This window comes from Helianthus annuus, chromosome 11 (assembly GCF_002127325.2).
Source record: "Helianthus annuus cultivar XRQ/B chromosome 11, HanXRQr2.0-SUNRISE, whole genome shotgun sequence".
NCBI classification, from domain to species: domain Eukaryota; kingdom Viridiplantae; phylum Streptophyta; class Magnoliopsida; order Asterales; family Asteraceae; genus Helianthus; species Helianthus annuus.
The window spans coordinates 9196244-9211481 of record NC_035443.2 but is presented as its reverse complement, the minus strand read 5'-3'; the positions used below and the strand labels follow the sequence as shown (position 1 = coordinate 9211481).

The window sequence follows — 15238 nt, the reverse complement described above, 5'->3', positions numbered from 1 at the left end:
AAATGAAAATTTTTGAAAAAATTTGGGGTGTTTAGCGGTTCCAATAGAGTTTTGTGTAAGGCTTGTTGTTAGGACTTGTAAAATTTCAAAGTGTTAGCTTCCCCCCCCACACTTAAATTACACATTGTCCTCAATGTGTCCCAAAAATAAATTTTTAGGTTGATTGGATGTGTAATGTGGTGTTAAAAAGCAAAGATTTATGTTACTGGCAGTCTGGACACGGCCCCGTGGGGACCGGACACGGCCCCGTGGTCAGGTGCCAGTAACAGAAATTAAAGAAATGAGACAGAAGCCTGGACACGGGGGCGTGTCTGGTGAACACGGCCCGTGTCCAGTTACCTGAACTGGGCGATTTTTCTGCAGGTGGCTCAGCACGGGGCCGTGTTGGTTGAGCACGGCCCGTGTTGAGCCTTCTGTAAAGGAAATTTGTGTCGGGTTGCCTCGTTCTTTGTGCATGGGGCCATTTTTCTCGTTCCCCTTTTTTCATCCATTACCACGAGTGTGTTTTATTCCTGCAAATTAAAACTAAAAGATTAAACTAAACTAAGGATAGTTCCGCGGAATGCCTCCGTGGTGCGCCACGTTTATAAGGGTCCTTGGCTAGACCCAATGTGAGGTTATATATTTTCTGAGTGGGATGCTTGGCGTCCCATGTTACACCGTCGGAGAGCAGTATCCAAGCTCGAATCAATAACCTTCATGTAGTTGACCGGGTCGTCGTCCTCTATTCTCTTCCCAACCCCGAATTTTTCTTCATCATCCCCATACCTCAAGGTGAGTGTTCCGTCATTCATATCTACCACTGCTTGTGCGGTGGCAAGAAATGGTCTCCCTAGTATGAGGGGGACCTCGGTGTCTTCCTCCATATCGAGTATGACAAAGTCGGCTGGATAGACGAATCTGTCTACCTTTACCAAGACATTTTCAATGACACCTTGCGGGAATTTGACGGATCGATCAGCGAGTTGTATGCTCATTTTTGTAGGACTCGTGGTTCCCAGGCCGAGTCTTTTAAACATTGATGAGGGCATGAGGTTAATGCTAGCTCCAAGGTCGGCTAGGGCATTACGAACGGGGGACTCCCCTATTGAGCAGGGAATTGTGAAGCTTCTAGGATCGATTTTCTTTTGGGGAAGTTTATTGAGTACGAGGGCAGAGCATTCTTCGCCTAAATTGACTAATTGCAAATTTTCAATTTTCTTTTTATGAGTGAGGAAGTCCCTCATGAACTTAGAGTATTTTGGCATTTGGGTTAGGACCTCAATAAAAGGAATATTGACATGCAATTGCTTTAATAGACTTTCGAACTTCGCAAATTGCTCATTGGTCTTTTGACGAATTAACCTACCGGGGTACGGAACTCGAGGAGCCTTGGTAGGTTCTGGCGATGGAGGGGAGTTCTTTTCCTGCAGAGGTGTGGGTACCATTTCTTCTGTTGGTGGCGGTGCTTCTGTAGGCCCTACGGTGCGGTTTCGTAGCGTGATGAGGTGAACTTGCGCTTTTGGGTTTGTTTCGGTATTGCTAGGTAATGCGCCTTGCGGTCTCTCGGCAAAATTTTGAGCTATTTGATTTAATTGTTTTTCTATGTTTTGAATACTAGCTTGTTGATTTCTAAAATTTGATTCTAATTGTAGAAATCTTTCCGAGTTTTTCTTTTCAGTGTCGGAGATGAGGCGAGATACAGTATCTTCAAGCCTTTCTCGTCCACTTTGTTGTTGAGTGAAATTTTGTGACTCATTTCTTGGTTGTTGAAAGTTTGTTCGTTGGGTTTGTTGGTTACTACTATTGCCGGGTTCTCTCCAACCAAGGTTTGGGTGGTTTCGCCATCCTTGGTTGTAAGTTCCCGTTGGGGGACCCGACGGCCTAGGTCTATTATCAATGTAGTTTACCATTTCTTGTTGATCGTCCATTTCTTTCATACAACTCCAATTTTCATGTGACCCACCACACCCTTCACAAGCCATAACCGAGACTGTTTTTGTCATTTCCAATTTTTTTATTTTGAAAGAAAGTGCCTCGATTTGGGCTTGTAAAGAGGTGCTTTCATCGACCTTATGGGCGCCCGGGGCAATAGTTTTATTGCCTCGGGGGGTGTGCCATTGAAAATTGGTTTGAGCAATTTTCTCAATTTGGTTATATATTTCATGCGGGCGTCGATTACCTAAAAGTCCCCCGGAGCTAGAATCAAGTGTCTGCCTTGTGTGTGGCAACAATCCATTATAGAAAGTGGATACTTGTTGCCATATCGCAAGGCCGTGATGTGGACACTAGCGTAATAACTCCTTGAACCTTTCCCAAGTTTCATATAAGGATTCCCCGTCCTCTTGTGAATATGTATTAATTTCAGTCATTAATTTAGCAGTTTTAGCGGGAGGGAAATACTTATATAGAAATTTTTGGGCTAGTTCATCCCAGGTGTTTACCGATCCAGCTAGGAGGGCGTTGAGCCAAGCTTTTGCTCGGTCTTTTAGTGAGAAAGGAAACATTCGGAGGCGGATGGCGTCATTTGATGCTCCGTTGATCCGAAAGGTATCACATATTTCTAAGAAATTAGTAATATGTAGATGAGGATCCTCGTCCGCAAGCCCATGGAAGGTTGCGGAGTTTTGGAGCATTTGTATCAGATGTGGCCGAAGTTCGAAGTTATTAGCTTCAACATTCGGAGCATTGATAGCGGCGCCTAGGTTACCTACGGTGGGTCGTAGATAATCCATGAGGGTACGTTGGTCCGCCATTTGAGGTGGATCACCCGAAACCTTCCCTTGGTTTTTAGCTTTTAATCTTTTTCTGAGAAAGCGTTCGGGTTCTTCTAGAGGTTCTTTTATGTCCTTATTAGAACTGGAGCTCATACACTATGTAAGATTGGCGTCGGGTTCCAAGTCCTGCAATAAAAACAGAAAAGAATGCTGGTCAGAAGGTTCACCACGGCCACGTGTTCAGCGAACACGGCCCGTGGTCGGAGTTGCAGTGATTGTTTTTCCAGATCCCAGTTACTGGAAGTTGGACACGGCCCCGTGTTGCACCGACACGGCCCCGTGGTCAGCCTTCTGTAACTTGGAAAACTAAAAACTGCCAGTAACGATGCTGGGCACGGCCCGTGTCCGACCAGGCACGGCCCGTGTCCGACCAGGCACGGCCCGTGCTGAGCTCTGCAGAAGCTGAAAAACTAAGAAAATCCTAAAAAAATTAAAAAGAAAAATAAAAATATGATTAAGCCGTTGATTCCTAACTTTCTTAAAATCCTTGTGTCCCCGGCAACGGCGCCAAAAACTTGATGCGTGTGTAGTGTAATATATTTTTATAATATAATTAAGCCCTTTTTTTACACCTTTAGCCAAGTTTTAAATTTATAAAACACGATATTTACTAACACTAAACACACATATGGGCAAGTGCACCCATCGTGGACGTAGTATAGTGTTGGTAAGATACCGAGGTCGTCCAAGGACACAATAGCTTTTAATACCGGTTTATCCTCAACGTCTAATCAAATCAAAAAGTTAGAAAAATGATTTTTAAACTAAGAAAATAAAAACTAACTAAATGCTGAAAAATAAAAATAAATAAAAACAGATAGACAAGATGAATCACTTGGATCCGACTCGTGTATTAGTATAACCTTTGATTATTTTCGCACTTTTGCACTTGTTTAAGAGATTATCTTAGTTATTGTAGTAGGCCCCTCTTTTGAAGGCGACGTTACCCCCAACCCAGTAGTTTGAGTCAGCAAGGATACAATCCTAAAAGGTTGGATTATTGGAAGATAATGAATTAAGTTATTAATGCAAATTATGGTAGGCCCCGCTTTTGGCGGTGACGTTAACCTCGACTAAGTAGTCTGAGTCAGCAGGGATACAGTCCTAAATAGCCGGGTTATAGTATTAATAGTAGTTAACTATGAGGTGGTCAAAGAGTTTGGATCCCCGCCATCCAATACCTATGGGCATTGAAGGAGATCCTACTAAATTTGACCCAGGTCCCTTGCAGGACCTCTAAACGCTGAACAAGGGCAAGACCCTTACCAAACCGTTCCCTTAACCCCGACCAGGTAGCCAACATACCTCCATATAGACCGTGGAGATATGAATGGTGAAAATCTTTTATTTTATATAGACAGTAAAATAATGCCAAGACACCACGGACAAACGATAAGGAAAGATCACCTTCAACATAAGTAACTAGTTATTAAAGTCATTAATACAAAACCAAATAAAAAGTGCAAAAGATTAAAAATAAAAAGTATTATACTAAACACTTGTCTTCACCAAATGATGTAAGAGACTTAGGCAAACATGGCCTTGATTGTCAAGAACTCTTACGATCAATCTTGGATCCCGAGACGACTCACACACTCTACGATGGACAATGGATGATGGTGGTGGATGATGGTGTTATGGTGGTGGTGGGTGGTGGATGAAGTGTGAGAGAGGTGGTGTGCCAAGGGATGGATTGGAATGAAGCCAAGCACTCCTATTTATAGGCTGAACAGAAGGCTGGGCACGGCCCCGTGTCCGCTGGACACGCCCCCGTGCCCGACTGACACTATCTCTCTTCATTAATTGTAATTCGCAATTACAATTAATGCGCCTGCTGTACTTTCGCCACGCCCCCGTGCTCACTGGACACGGCCCCGTGGTGGGCAATAGAAGCTTCTACAGGTTTGTCTTTTCTGCTGCTTCTTGGGCACGGCCCCGTGCTGGCTGAGCACGGGGCGTGTTCAGGCTTCTGTTTTCTCTTCTTTGCTTGGGAAGATGTCGTTGAGGGTTCGGGCAGTCTACTTTTATTCCTTTTCTTGTATTTGTGTTAGAATTGGCTGTCTTTTTGCTTCTTTTGTGACTTTGAGCTCATTTCATCCTGAAAATACAAAAGGAAGACAAAAACACTCTTTTTCCAACATTAGTACTTAAAAAGGGTTAGTTTTATGCCTTATTTGATGTAATTTATATGTTGCATTTTACACACATCACCCTCATTTTTGCAAATTCTGACGTCTTCTCACTGAATTCTCCCTCACACTGAGCAATTCAGTCTTTTGTCATCTCTAAAAAACTCGACTCTATGAAGAATGTAACAGTTCTGCCACCAGACGTCAGTTTTTTGTCTATGCGGATATAACAGTTTTGGCCCACAAATTGTTAGATACCCTCGAATATAACAGTTGTGCACCAGTATCATGACTACCCCACTAATTTCCACAACCTGTGATCACATCATCATGTTCGATATCCCCCGAAATGTAATACGATGAAAACACTTATATGTAGAAAGTACTAGCAGCGTATCCACCATGCTTTTATCACATCACACTTGAATGGACTGATTTTGAAATGAAATGACTTTAAACCCGAATGTTCAAAAAGTTCACAAAATCTGACAATTTCAGCTCATCCGCCCGCCCGGATGTACTATTCTCCCACCCCATCTGTCCGGATGTGAACATGTCGATCCGTCCGGATGGAGTCTTCTGTCTATCCGTCCGGATGGAGTCTCTTGTCCATTCGGATGAGTATCTGTTGTCCATCCAGATAAGTGCATCCGTCCGGATGGGTACATCCGTTAGCACATGTTCAAACTTTTCAAGAACACTCATAATCACATTTTTCGATCCAGAATCTTTATCTCTTTGAATTTCATGATGAAATTTCACAGGGTTGTGCTCGAATCAATTCCGAACAGGATGATGTCTTCAATTTTGAATTTTGTCCGTGAATTGACCTTCAATTTTATGTTTTTCTATGTTTTAACGTCAAAACTCCCTACACGTCCAAAAACTATGAGCGTAGGTGATTCAACCGATTGTTAGATCGATTGAATCGGTACCGTAGCTCTGATACCAATTCTGAAAACAGGATCCGGCGAGTTTGACGGAGCTTTGGTCCAATAACGACTTGTTCAGTGATCATAAATGATAAGAAACTAGTAGAAGATAGAATAGAACACCGAGCAGTCACTTATAATCTGGTCTCTTATTGATAATCCAACGTTACAGCACCACGAGACCAGTTGGACAGCATTTCCCCTCAGGGACCAAAAGCTTATCCAAATGGGAACCGTAACTCCCTATTTATAGGTAACAGCCTATCCGGTCCGAATGAGCAAGTTTCCATCCGTCCGGATGGACTTTTACAATACACAACCTATACGACCGGATGGGGTTTTGGACTATCATGTTGTCCATCCGTCCGGATGGACCTTGACATTATCAAAACCATGTCCAACTTATCTCTATACTTTACAATATTCAACATACTCTCTATCTAGCTATTCGCACAGTGGCAGACGTACGAAATATGTTCTGAAAACAGGATCCGGTGAGTTTGATGGAGCTTTGGTCCAATAACGACTTGTTCGGTGATCATAAATGATAAGAAACTACTAGAAGATAGAATAGAACACCGAGCAGTCACTTATAATCTGGTCTCTTATTGATAATCCAACATTACAGCACCACGAGACCAGTTGGACAACATTTCCTCTCAGGGACCAAAAGCTTATCCAAATGGGAACCCTAACTCCCTATTTATTGGCAACAGCCTATCTGGTCTGAATGAGCAAGTGTCCATCCTTCCGTATGGACTCCAACCGTCCGTATGGACTCCAACCGTCCGGGTGGACTTTTACAATACACAACCTATACGACCGGATGAGGTTTTGGACTATCGTGTTGTCCATCCGTCCGGATGGACCTTGACATTATCAAAACCGTGTCCAACTTATCTCTATACTTCACAATATTCAACACATGCCCTATCTAGTTATTCGCACAGTGGCAGGCGTACGAAATATGCACCAACATACATGTAAATTTGAAAACGCCATATAAAGTCAATGCAAAGATGTTTGTGAAAACGCCAATGAGTTTTATCTTGTTTTAGGCGAAGATCGTTTGAAAGTCAAGATAAAGATGCACACGGATGGGGCCCAAAAGACCAATAAAAGAAAGGCTTTGAGCCACGGGGTTGAGGTTCAGGAAGAACCTTATTATCAGTTCAGTGGGGCTAGAGTTTTATTAAGGGTGAGACATACAAACTTGACTGGTTGGTTTGTCAGTTTTAATGCAAGTCAAATACAAACAATACAAAACATGGGATTTGGTGTTCCCTGAAAATGAAGATAGACAGTATACCAACAATTCTTGGGTACTGGCTTGTGGAAAATTGCAATGCAGAAACAAACAATCTAAATGTCGGCAACCATATGATACATATCAATGCGGAGTTGATACACTCTTTAACGGGTATACCAAATGGTAACATCACCGTGACGACCCAAAGATCATCAAAGAACAACAAAGTAGTGGCTGAATGAAGGCATGCTTTGATGACATTTTACCAACGATGAATGATTACGGGAGAAACTTCTATCTAAATTTCCTTGTTGCATTCTTCACTATCATTGGGCATGCAAGTGATAACGCTGTTGTAAACCAACAATTTTTGCACAGCACAACATAAAACCAAACATTCAAATCAACCAAATGAAGTGGTGTGATTCTCTAATTGAGTGTTTACAATATGTAAAAAGTGCTTGGACGCCAATAAAACATTTCACATAACCCTTGATCATACTTGCGGTATGAAAAAATGTTATACAACATTGTTTGCTAAATACTTGAAAATTAATATCTTTTATTACAACTTGCTTTGGTGAATGACGCTTACGATAAAAAAAAGGTTAGAAAGAAAAGAAGGTTACCCAATTGAGTGGGTCACTGTGAGAATTCTGGAAATGTTCGAGAATGTATTGATGAAAGCATATATGGGGCTAACTAAAAACGCCATGATGTGAAGGCTATAAAGAAAACAACTGTTAGGAAGACTAGGAAGCCACATTTTGAAACAGTTGTTCAAAAAACACCAAATAAATTTGAAGCATTGGTTAATGAAGATGATAATGATGGTAGTGATGCTGATAATAATGATGATAATGATATGGAGAATGAAGATGATGATGTTGATAATGAAGATGAAGATGATGCTGATAATGAAGATGAATATGAATATGGAATTGAAGTTGATAGTGTTGATGATGATGTTGATTTTGATAATGATGTTCTCCAAGGTCATATAGAACTCGACCCTGAAGTCCAAAACGCAATGGCTATTTGTGATGAGGAGGATGATGAGCAGGAAGAAGCTTTTATTCAAAGGGTCATTGCAGATGATTTAGAGAGCCAAAAAAGGGTGTTTGAAGTATCAGCATTAGGAAATCCTGCTCTATACACAATCCTAACAGAACATGATGAACAAGATGTTAGTGAAAAACATGACAACATTGGTGTGGAAAAAACACCATGTATGAAGCTGAAGAGGTAAGTTATATAATTAAAAATTTCACACACATAAACAAGTAAAAACAAACGCCATGTTTAATTATTTTTTTCTCATTTGACAGTATAACAACCCTCGAAAAACACCCCTAAACGCTCCTAAATGCACCCCGTATGCGATAAACGAACCCATATAACCTTTATTTTAATAAAAATCAAATAAAATGAATAAATAGAGTGTCTCGCGGGCCGCGACCAAGGACCCCTTGGCGAGTCGCGGGGCGCGACCGAGCTACGGCTGGCAAGCCCTCAGGCTGCCACGTGTCCTGCTACGTGCGAGACCTACACAAGTGACTAACCAAGGCTAGTACCTAGCCTAGCCTCTCGTGGGCCGCGAAGGAAGTGGGGTGGGGACTCGCGGGGCGCGAGCAGCCCTTCGACCAACCTATATAAAGAGGCCTCCTGCCTCATTTCAAATCGTTCAAAATTCTCAATTCTCTCTCAACTTCTGTAGGCAAAAATTAGTAGCCAAATACCCCCCCCCCCCCCCTAAAACACGAAGCTCCGCCCCGTTGTAAGTATTTTAACCCCTCGACACTAAGTCGATACTCTGCCTGATTGATCTAGGACTCCGTAATGCATGTCAAGGCTCTGCCTGACTTAGTTCGTTGGAGTTCTGTCTCGTGTTGTATGACTAATGTGATTTGGGTTATCTTACTAACATGTGTGCATTGTTTATTTTGATAGAATATAATCAGGAACACCAAAGGAAGCTATAGAAATACCTAAGTCTACAATGTGAGTACATTCTCTTTTTGTAAACCCTTTTTGTGAGTCATTCTCTTTTTCTACCAAACTGTTTTAACAAATTCAATTATATACTTAACAGTGATCGATTCTATGTATTCTACAATTGTTGTCGGTATGTGGGGTTTTGTATACACTACTTATAATCTGTTACTATTGGACGATGAGTTAGCCAATGAGTAATATGACCACAGTCATGGAACTGTGGATTCAGTGAAATGACAAACACTGAATGAGTATATTGGTAGATATAAATATTGTAATTGCTCTCAATACTGTAAAGTTATAAAAGCTTGTTTTGATTAAACTGGGATGCGCTCGCCAGTATTTCTTGCTGATAAAAACCTTTTTAAAACGCGTTTCAGGTAACTTAATGTGAAAGCTATTAGAAGTCAGCTATGGAGCACCGAAAGCTTAAAGAAGTGGCTATAAAAGTAACCTAAATAAAAAGGAGATCATGTTTTCAATAATTAGGGTTTATCCCTATAAATGTATTGTGAATAAAACCTGGGTTTTATCCCATTTATTTATTACAAAAATTTGGTGTTTTAAAACTCTGAAATTATTTCCTAACTACGGTACTAATGAAAATTTTCCGCTGCGTATTTAATAAACACCGATACTATCTGACTGGCTCGCGGCTCCCGCTTTCAGGTTGGGGTCGGGGGCTGTGACAGATAGGCAATGGCTGAAAAGTTAGATTGTGCCTACAAAGAGTTAGAGGAATCTTACAACAAGATGAAGGCTTTATTAGATCAATCAAAGGTTCAACATCCAAACAGCCTAGTGCATAGCAAATATTCACAATGTCCGAATTTGTTAAAAAAAAAACATTTCAAAAGATATGGATGAGAACGCCAAAGAAAGGACAAACGAAAGGGAAGAGAAAGACAATGATGTGGTTCAGTGTGGTAACAATGAAAACGCCATGGTTGATAACCCAATGGAGAAGGTGGAGAAAGTGAAAGTGACCAAAACGCCATGACTACAACTAAGGCTGCATGTGAAGGTGAAAGAGAGGGCGAGGGTGACATTGACCAAACCACCATGTCTGTTGAAGGTGGAAATGCATGTGAGGCTGCACTTGAGGCTGAAGCTGGTCATGGAGGTGAGGATGGAGATGAGACAGCAAGTGGTGTTCAAGGTGCAAATGAAGAAGAATATACATGGTCTGACGAAAATGCCACTGATGAAGATGTTGATGAAAATGATATAAAAAGTTGGAATTGTGATTACAAGAGGCTGGAGTATGAAATTGTAACGTATAATGGAGAAAAAACAGTGTTTCCAAATGTGACCGAGATTTTGGGAATGCAAAGACAAGATCTAGAACAGATGATTGAATTGAAAAGAGATATTGATTCCCCAAATATGGTGGAAGAAATAGTTAAAGCTTTGAAAAAACACCTCGAACCTGTTGCTGACATACCCAAGGTCCTTGTATTTGATAAAACGCCAATGGATGACCAAAACAAGAATCAAGACCCTCTTATTCTCCAAACAAAAACACAATACAATGAAACTTTCATCTTTGAACTTGAAAATACCACTGTTGCAGCCTTTGATAAAACGCCAAAAGAGATGGATTAAAAGTATTCGGATCTTCCCAAGAGTTCTTATCACGGTTAATGGCGTATGCATTGACCATGACACGCGCCCCTTTAGGGATGTGGTAGCCTATAACCATTGTGTCCGCTGACGATTTATGGAGAGCGACTGGAATAGGTGGGTGTAGGCGAAGCGTCGCTTTAATGCTTCGGGAGTATGCATTAGCTCGGTCATTGCCCATTGTATGGCGGACGCCACTGTCTCCGTACCACCAAACATTACATCCTAAAAACACAACAATTTCAATACTTAGTATATATGTCAAGTAATAAATTGAAATATTTTGTTTTTTAAACAAGTTCCTTACCATATTATGGTCAAGGTTTCGTTGACTTTACCTTCCTCACTATAAACCATATCTTTGTCCGCATTTTGATCGAAGATTTTCTCCCTTTTCCTCAAATGATTGTCGATGATTTTATCGATGAAACGGTCCAAATTGGCCTGGGTAGCGGGTAAATGGGTATTCAACCCAGTCGAGCCGGGACGATGAAGCCAAGCCACAGAATAAAGTCAACCAAGTTGAATGCGCCAAACAACTTGGTGTATTCTTGTAATATGCTAACAAACTCCTCTTTACTTTCATGAGAAATAGACCGGAAAGCGCCCGAGAAATAATATCATGAGTCAAACCGAATACCAGCTCACCCAAATTTACAAGCGAGCCAGAGTTGACCAAGGTGGATTTCACCATGGAATCCACCTCATCAAGGACAGAATCCCAGGATTCTGCCCGTTTACGGCTAAACAACTTCATGACGCTCAGTTTCCGCATTTGGCGCCAAAACGGGCCATAGTCCGCAAATGCCATATCGACTCGGTTGTAAGTGAGATAAGTGATGGCAATGGTGGCCGGCCGGTTGGCAAATATGTGATCTTGCACTTGAAGTATTTCACGGGCCATTTCTGGCGATGACACCACAATGGTGTGGCTGAATCCCATCTTGATATGGAAAATGCCACCGTTTCGGCCAAGTGGGCTAAGCCACAGTGGGTGAGTTGATCCATCCTCAACAATCAACATGTTGCCGATGAGAGGCCACCCCATCGGGCCCGGTGGGAGGGGTTTCCAGCGGAGCCAGGCAAGAAAGAAGAAGGTAAATAATAGAGAGATTATAGCGTAGATTGGTAGGGGGTTTGGGTTGAATTTATTATTAGTTCAAGTGTAGAGATAAGTTGCAACTAGTTGAATGTTGGTACCTAAAGAGAGATATAAAGGGGGTGTATTTATACTACAAGTTGAGCATGTTTGAATGTGTATAAATGTTCTATTTGATTAAATCTTGTGTCCTGAAAATGAGTGCCATTGATATATATTATAGGTACCCATGAGATGAGTCTGTAAGGCTGTTATTTGTCTTGTTTTGTATACATATATAGATATAAACTATATATAGAGCATGCGTCTACTGCTTTATGTAATCTTAAGTTGCAGTTACCCATGATTTAGTTGTCTGAGAATATTAAACATGATTCTCAACACTATTTTATTCTTACAATATCAACTTCCAAAATCTGCTAATTCACCTATGATTGGGTATTGTTGTTTGGGCTTGTAACTTTGTTTGTATGGGCCATAATCACCTCTTAAGCTTGGTTTTAAAAAGCGCGCCTAGCTCAAGATAACCTTTGCTGGTCCTATCACTTTTGTGTAGGTAATGCGACCTCTATACAAAAGGCGCACAAAAATGGCTTTTAAGGCGCAGGTGATAGACGCATGCGACACATTAATGGCGACTATCTGTGCATTAGGATGCTGTACAACAGGCTTTTTAAGTTATACATATAGGTAATTTATATTTTAAATCATATATAAAACTTATTTATAAATAAATTACAAATGCTAAAACCGACGACTAAATATAATTTTTTTTGTATAAACACATTGCTCCTCACGTACAAAAAGTGGTAATTTTTTACGCTTTTCGCCTCTGTTTTAGATTGTTGATTTGTATCCCCTTCTGGCTTTTTGAAACCAATATCTTAATGGACCTAATATATTAAAACTTTAGTCATAATAAAAGAGGGTCGCTCAAGTTGAAATGCGGCCCAAATAGTTCAAATGGTAAAGTATGAATGACCCAATCCAACCCATTGGAAATTACCGAGCTTTAATTATGAGGTTGAATCTAGAAATTTAGATAAGAAGCCCGTCTAGCTCAGTTGGTAGAGCGCAAGGCTCTTAACCTTGTGGTCGTGGGTTCGAGCCCCACGGTGGGCGTTATTTTTTTCTATTAAATTTTGACATTATTTTTGAATAGTTTTGATATTCAGTTTGGAGAAATGGTCCGTCTGGCTTTGTTATGTATCTACTGCAATCGGTTGTGGATTGAGTTGGTAGAAAATTTTGAGTCGTAAAACTAGACACTCTTATGGGTAAAACTAGGCTGCAAACGAACCAAACGTTCGGCGAACAGTTTGTGAACTGTTTGGCGGAAAGTTCGTTTATTAAACAAATGAACACGAACAAGATTTGTTTGCATTTACAAAAAGTTGGTGTTTGTTCAAACCAATTATGTTGTGCTCAAATTTACTCACAAGAGAGAGGTAGTTGTTGTATAGACAATTTTGTTGTTTTCAAACAAATTGTTAACTACTAAAGTTGAATGAAACATTGATATCAAAACCTAAGCACTAATCATAAGAAGGAATCATGGGATATATTTACAAAATGACGAGAATGATCAGTGTTATTGTACATACATGTGTTATCATCGGTCTACTCTTGTAAACTTGCAACTCAAAACCCTTAAACCCCAAAGGTATTATTATTTTAGGTATAACATAGAGACAATCTACGTAACTAACTCTAATTAATAGATCGCCTTTAAAAGATAAGTTCTCTGCCTTATTTATTATGGAGGCTGAGAAAAATGCGACGATAGCCATGTGGGTAACGACCCAACCCGAAGGCGTTCGGGTCGGGTGTGAGAATGGTCAACGGAGGAGGGGGCCAGTAATTGAATCCAAATTAATAGAAATGGGCTGGCTAATTGAGCTACCAAATGACGTCTCAATAAAAGAAGATTGTGATAAATAGGTATGGGAACCGGCCTCTATAAATTTTGTGTCCAAACATGCGGTTCCGTTCTACCCCTTTGAAGGGGTTAAATGGGTGCCAAAAAAATATTTTTGGGCGAAGAGCTGAGCAAAATCGACTAGCTACATTTCAAGGCCTTCGAAAACACAACATATACCAAGGATCAACGAGTTGAAGGTTGTAGAATAAATAACAGAATCATCAAATAACTTAATTTACGACCTTTCCCCTCCCTTCTCTCCTCCCGGCAACGACCCTCCCTCTCCGGCGAAGTCCAGGCTTCGTATAACAGCCAGTGCTTGATCCTGTGGATTGTCTCTCCGCTGATCATAACGAGATTGTTAGCGAGGCTCTGCACTTGACTGTATTGAAGGTGTCGTTTCGTCTTCGCCCCGATCTCCGGTCATCTCCCCCCTCTCTGACGCCGACCCATCCTCCCCGGCTTCTGTCCAGGCTCTGTATAACAGCCGGTGATTGGTCTTGCGGATTTCTTTCTGCCGATCATAACGAGTTTGTTAGCGGGGCTCTGCACTTGGCTAGGCTTGGTGGTGTCGGTTCGTCTTCTACCCCCCACGCCGGAATACCATGGATGGTGACGGGCCATGGAACCAGGTAACTGGCAAGCGAAGGCAGAAGGGATACCAACAATATAACAGAAAACTACACTTTGAATTCGATAACGCAACCACCTTCTTTGTCTCAAACTTGCCTGGGTACTGCACGAGGGGCGAACTCTGGAGAGAGTTCCAGGTATTTAGGAATCTCAAAGACGTATTCATACCTAAAAAGTCCGGTAAAGGGGGAAATCGTTTCGCGTTTGTAAGGTTTGAAGACGTCAAAGACTTAAGCAAACTCCTTGAAGTGCTTAACAAGATCAAAATGAAGGGTGCAAAACTGTCGGTTGACATGGCTAGGTTCAGGAGGGATGGATTACCCTTCTCTACCAGTGAACAGATGAGAAACAATCCGCCTCCTAATCGCCCGCCACCACAACAGGGAACACACGTCAAGATCAACCATCAGTTCTCGGGACAAGAAGGTGTCAGATCCTACTCGGATGTCCTGACCGGAGGTGGTTCTGGTAAGCAGAAAACGATTGAATTCCAAAACATTTACTCGAAAACGACACGTGCATGGGGAGGGACGGCAATAATAGCGGAAGCTAAGAGTTTTGAGATTCTTTGCAATCTGGCTGACATCATTGGAAACATGCATCAATTCCTATCCGGTCTTAGATATGTGGGAGGCCTCAGGGTCCTCTTGACCTTCTCACTCAAACGTCATTGTGAGGCCTTCATTAAACATTATCAGGAAAGACAATCCAAATGGTTCTCCTCGATAACTCCATGGTTGGGTAATGAAGGGTTTGTGGATCGTATTGCTTGGCTACGTATTGAGGGGGTTCCTGTGCATGCATGGGACAAAAACACCTTCGATATGATAGCTGGAACGTTTGGAGCAGTTGTCTCCCCTTCTGGAGCCACGGATAAAGATTGTAACCTTTCGTATGAAAT

At 41.4% G+C, this 15238-nt stretch overlaps 2 non-coding genes and 1 pseudogene across 2 annotated transcripts; 2 read left to right on the top strand and 1 right to left on the bottom strand.

Moving 5' to 3' along the window:
• The first annotated feature begins 2250 nt into the window (after positions 1–2250).
• LOC118484407 lies at positions 2251–2357 on the top strand. Its single transcript, XR_004873518.1, has one exon. It is a non-coding gene; the product is annotated as a small nucleolar RNA R71 (small nucleolar RNA).
• Positions 2358–10601: 8244 nt separating this feature from the next.
• On the bottom strand, positions 10602–11747 carry LOC110891716 (annotated as a pseudogene).
• A 1085-nt stretch (positions 11748–12832) lies between these two features.
• On the top strand, positions 12833–12905 carry TRNAK-CUU. Its single transcript has one exon. It is a non-coding gene; the product is annotated as a tRNA-Lys (tRNA).
• Positions 12906–15238: the final 2333 nt, after the last annotated feature.